Source organism: Scleropages formosus, chromosome 3 (genome assembly GCF_900964775.1).
Source record: "Scleropages formosus chromosome 3, fSclFor1.1, whole genome shotgun sequence".
NCBI lineage: Eukaryota > Metazoa > Chordata > Actinopteri > Osteoglossiformes > Osteoglossidae > Scleropages > Scleropages formosus.
The window spans coordinates 25,756,280-25,762,279 of record NC_041808.1 but is presented as its reverse complement, the minus strand read 5'-3'; positions in this window follow the sequence as shown (position 1 = coordinate 25,762,279).

Sequence of the window (6,000 nt, the reverse complement as noted above, 5' to 3'; positions counted from 1 at the left end):
GAAAACGAAACTCTGGAAAAATAAACCCAGCTTCACTGGTCTTCCTCTTTTCTCTTTGCAGTCTTATGTTCAAGCCCATATTATAAAACATAATTATGAAACTATAAAGACACTTATCAGGCAGCATGTGGCATAGTAGTTAGAGCTGCCACCTTGCACTCAAAGGTTTGAATTCCATCTCTTGCTCTTTTACCCTTGATCAAGGTACTTGCTCCCGCATTGATACGGTAAAACTTACTCTGTTTTACAAATGGGTAAATCGCTGTAATCTGGTTTAGAGAAATGCATCACCTAAAAGAATGGAGTTATAATTATTATAAAAGTTAAAATTATTAATGCATTCTGTTAATATATGAAGGAAATTTTACTTTTCCAACTGCTTAAGAAGATGGTTGTTGCTGCTGCTGCTCCGGTTGCTCAGCTTCTGTACTGCAGCGTGAAATCAAGTCTTTCTCATTAAAAAGATTTCAGAATAAACAGCTGGCACTTGCAGCAAATTGCTCTCTAGATTTGGCTGACAAACTAATCAAATTAATTTGCTTTTCCAGGCTTGAGTACTTGAGGAGGGGGACAGGTTCATGTGCCAGCTGGGAAAAGAAAGTACAGAGCGGAGGACCCAGGTGCAGCGAGGAGGATCAGGGCATCAAAAACACCTGAGGTCTCAGAGTGCAGAATGTGTTATGATATTTCATAGAGCAAATTAGAGGAATACTAAAAACGAGAGGGAAAGACCAAGGGACTGTTTGATGTGTACTAAATCCACCCTATGGCACAAGTACTCTTTCTGTATAAGTGGCAAATAGGTCATAGAACTAAACCCGGACAATCCATGGCCAGCAGCAGAGACCCGATTTTTTTATTAAATTTGCAGTTTATGAATGAAAAAACATATGATGGACAAATCAGACTTACTCTTATTGAAGGCTTAGTGAAAGCATTTGTCTGAAACAGCTTACCATTTTCCTCATTCAGGTTAATTGGAGGAATTCATATTTAAGGGTTCAACATCAGAGTCCTCCTGGGAACCTTCATATTACACAGGGAGCATGAATTTATTACATGGTACTGCAGCTAAAACATAACAAGCCTTGAAAACTCAGTGGGTCCAGTGGAACTTCTTGAAGTATGTATAAAGGGAGAAACTGGGTTAGAGCCAATGTGAGACTGTTTTTTATATGCAGTCACGTGGCTATAAGAGAACCTCTATATACAGTATACATTTGCATATCCCTACAATAAAAAAAGCTGAAAAGACTTTGTCTGTTACTGCTCCAGATAACTTCAACACAGTCGCTGCATCTGCAGTTATATATGATAAAAAAAGGTCTTAAAAGTCATCTCTTCTGGACTCAGTTTGTCCACGATCTCTTAAATTCATGTAAGGTATAAACGTTCATGATCATGCTCGGATGCTTTACAGAGCCACTCCAGCAATGCAACGTACACGTTTATACAATACACACACACACACATTTTCAGAACCGCTTGTCCCATACGGGGTCACGGGGAACCGGAGCCTACCCGGTAACACAGGGCGTAAGGCCGGAGGGGGAGGGGACACACCCAGGACGGGACGCCAGTCCGTCGCAAGGCACCCCAAGCGGGACTCGAACCCCAGACCCACTGGAGAGCAGGACCCGGTCCAACCCACTGCGCCACCGCGCCCCTCCGTTTATACAATATGTATCAGAAAAAATTAAAAAAAAAAAAAAACTGCTAGAAAGGTGATTAGGAATCGGTGAAGTTTTATGTGAAGTTCTGGTAAAGTTTTATGTAGGTACCTGTGTGATGAACGTCGGCGCATATGGTGAAGGAAACTAACGGTACTTGAGAGTCACACATCTGCAGCTATGTTTTCTTTCTCTTAATGTAACACACACATTTCACATTGTATTTTCTATGAGATGTACATCACTTTGGAGAAAAGCATCTGCTAAATGAATACATGTAAATGTAAATCAAACCCATGATCTCTGAACATCCCCTACACGTAGTAATATCACAGGTCTTACAGTTTTTCTTCACTTTTGTGTGGTCTGTTGTAATGTCCACCTTATTAGGCTTATATATTTAATTGTGAAACATGTTCTCCCCTTTCTGATGGGTCACATAAGTCTGTGAGCAGGACAAAAGGCAGATGCACTTTTCACATTCATGTGTCTACTCCATCATGAAGAACAGGGATAAAAGCAAAGAAAAGGGTTGGTAATGGATGGATGGATGGATGGATGGATGGATGGATGGATAGATAGATAGATAGATAGATAGATAGATAGATAGATAGATAGATCAGAGTGCTGACGCTAATGAGATGTGTAAGCACAGAATAGAGGACAAAAGAAGCCCTCATATTCACCCATATCATTTCCATTTGTAAAGGGAAGCTGGAAAGGGCGCGAAAACACAGATGAAAGAGCAGCGGAGGACAAGTGCTGCACATCTCGCAGGCAGAGAACAACACCAATGAAACCTTCCACGTCACATGTGCTTTTAAGCTTTGATTTCATTAGAGAAGAGAGAGAAAATAGCCCGCGATAGGGCTGAGTGTCACAACAAACAGGACGGCGGCCGGCAGTGTTTCATCATTCATGTTCCCAACGCAACGAACGGGCACCAACTTGTACACAAACAAGTGCCGCTGCACTCATTTCGGTGTCACTCTGATTGTTTGTTTACTCAGTAGGAAATACACGTCCAACAATTGTCCAGTTCTGCGTGATCGCAGAAATAACGCATTTTAACGTCCTTTTCCTGTCTGCACCCTAACCCTTTGTGACGTCGAGTCCCGGCAGAATGAATCGGCTCTTCTTGGCTCAACACGGCTGCACAAATAATACGAGCTCTGAAAAAAAATACGAATAAAAGACACATCATCATGATCATCATCCAGGCAGCTAACACGAAACACCATGATTAACCAGAATTAAAACTAAAGCACTGGGGGATTTAAAACGAACAGCGTGCAAAGGCGATCATGCAAATATATTTAAATCCAAAATATGTATCTTATCAGCAGATAATAAAAATAATAATATTAATACTATTACTACTAAGAAGAAGAGGAAGAAGAAGAAGAATATGCAAAGACCCGATCTTCATCTTACTATCTTTGAAAAAAAAAAAAAAAACGCAAAAAGTACTTCTGTGGGAAAACCCGGCAGGTATTAACAGTAAACCAGGTACCCAGGTTCTGAACTTTTTTACTGTAGTTTACAGTGTAGCCATTTCCCTCTACAGCCAATAGGCGTCGCTCTCCACAAAAGGAAAAAGAAATCGCGACGTCCAACGCATGACATCATAATTATGCGACATTTGTGGAACATGTCGTAAGGATGACTCCATAGTCCCGCGACGCAGCGGTGCGCTTTTCTTCTTATTACTGTATTGTTATTATTACGATGAACACAATACAATAGTATAAAAGATAGCAACAAAGAGAACAATATGCAGATATTATCTTAAACAACAAAAAAAGCCAAGGGAATGCAAATACAAATTAACAGTTTAGATGAAAATGTTGAACGATTTCCAAAGTGTATAGTTTCAGGTTTTTTTTTAAATTAAATCTTATGCCATAACTTATATGACTCCTGAATTGTAGTAATGAATTGTTTGATATAATCAATATAATAAAATTAGCTTGATTAAATCCTTCTTGTAGGAATCACAGAAACCAAACAGCACATTTCCCCAAAAGTTTACAATATTTAAATGGATAAATACCTTGGAATGACTTCACTAGTCTTCAAAACCATATAACAATTCCAAATTACCTTGATCAAGGGTAAAAGAGCAAGCAATGGGATTCAAACTTTGCACTTTTTGTACAAGTGCTACAGTATACTATTAGCTTTGCCAGAAGAAATGCAGATAGTTTCTGATTGCGCTTCACCGAATGCAGTTTGTGTCAATGTATTTTTTAAAATGTCTGAAGATAACAACTGGCTGGGTAAATTCTGTGGTTCAACTTAAAATGATAGATCTTTGACCTGCTGTATGAGCAGATGTGCTGACAATCAAATTTTCCTCCGGCACATAGGCCCGTTACTCATATCCCAGAATGAAACGATGCACGGTACGAAAGTTATGTCTTCTTTAAATAAGCCCCGGACGGCTCTCTTATCGATTTTTGAGGTTTAAGAGATGGAGGTGTTGCCAACTGATGACTCTTTTCGAATGAGTGATGGCAGTTTAATTGAGGAAGGTCTCGGGAAATTCTTAAGAAGCATGAGTACCACAAGAAATAGAATTAATGACCATCAGGAATTCCCTTGGTGATGTCTGAAGATTAAAATGATCAATACATGTTTGGTAAGTCAGTGAAACCCCTTCGGAAATGTATAATTGAACCATCAACAGAATGTTGGTAGCCGTGTCTTCTGTAAGATCACTGGTTATAGTCCGAATGAAAAATTATAAGGGCAGCAGCTGACTGTGTTACGGCACCCGAGTGAAGGGCCAGGAGCTGAGACCCGGGAGCCCATGGTTCCACACTGAACAAATTCTGGGCAGGTTTTTTAGAATCCAAAAGGTTGTGGAGACTTTATGTGAGTTTGACATTAACCACAGCTGCTTCAACGATCTTTCAATCATATTTAAACAAAGTTTTTTCTTCAAAATAATGTGTGTGTGTACATATATATATATATATATGTATAGAGAGAGAGCAGAAAAAGCCTTATGACACTGGTGAGCCCCAAACTGTTTCTGGTATGAGTACTTTGCAATAAAGAATAATTTGTGGTGACATCAGCAAGTTTTTAACCTGGTTTCCTTTTTAATGTGATCACAGAATTTAAAACCAAAGCTGGCACAAAAAAAGAAGAATGACAAGCAACCCTTGCGTACTTTTTGATTCTCATACCTTTATGTGATTTTATTCTCCAGGGACATGGTTTTGAAGACTAGTGAAGTCATTCCATCTCTTCCTGAAGATAAAAGCCATGGGCATCACTGAAGAGGGAGGAGAAGCATTTCCCTCTCTATTATAAAACAACTATTTACATTTATTCACTTAGCAGACGCTTTTGTCCAAAGCGACTTACAACGGATACTATGTAGTGTTACTAGACCACACACCTTATTCACCAAGGTGACTACATCGCTAGATACACTACTTAGAAGGGGTTACTCATCCATGCATCACTATTTATTATTAAAATAACAGGAATATATTTAATATTCCAACAACTTGTTTTTGCTGTTCATGTGCTTTTGGGTTACTTGAACCCTGCATCATGTGATTCCTTTTCTTAAAGAGTGACTAATTTCCATTGAAAATGAACATGACAATGAAACAATTACCATGTGTACTGAATGAATCACCTGCCATTTGAGTATCAACCATTAAAGCTTTGTAACAGATATAAATCACTGTTATGAAATAAAATTAATGTCTCAAAAAAGGGTAGCCAAGACAATTAAGACATCAGTTTCTGTGAACAATGAAATGAAAAAGTACATTATAGCTTTCAGTAGATTTGTTTTTTCAGTCACATATTAAAACATTTTTGATTTTAAAGCCAGTTTCACTAGTTTACAGCCAAAAATAACATGCATTTTATTTTTGACTTTGATCATTTTGGATATTTATAACTTTTCTGAATTAACAATGTAAATTTTACATTTCACTTAGCTGGTAGGTAAATGTATGTGTGTGTGTGTGTGTGTGTGTGTATATATATATATATATATATATATATATATATTATATATATTCAGATGTGTTTTAGTTACTCCAGCATGCAGTTACAGTGGTGTGGCGATGACATCTGAAATCTGTTGTCAAGCACTGAGCTGGAGTGAGAGTAACACGGCTGCCATGGCAACTCTGTGTAAACACTGCAGCATCAGTGTCCGAAGACCCACATGAGTTCTGTTCTTCTGTCATGTGCTGCATCCCCATTCGCCTGTACAAACTTCAAGTCTGCATCTTCAGTTTGTTCTCCAGATGCCACTGTGCAGCTATTCTGGTCCCATAGATCACATATCCCCAAGACA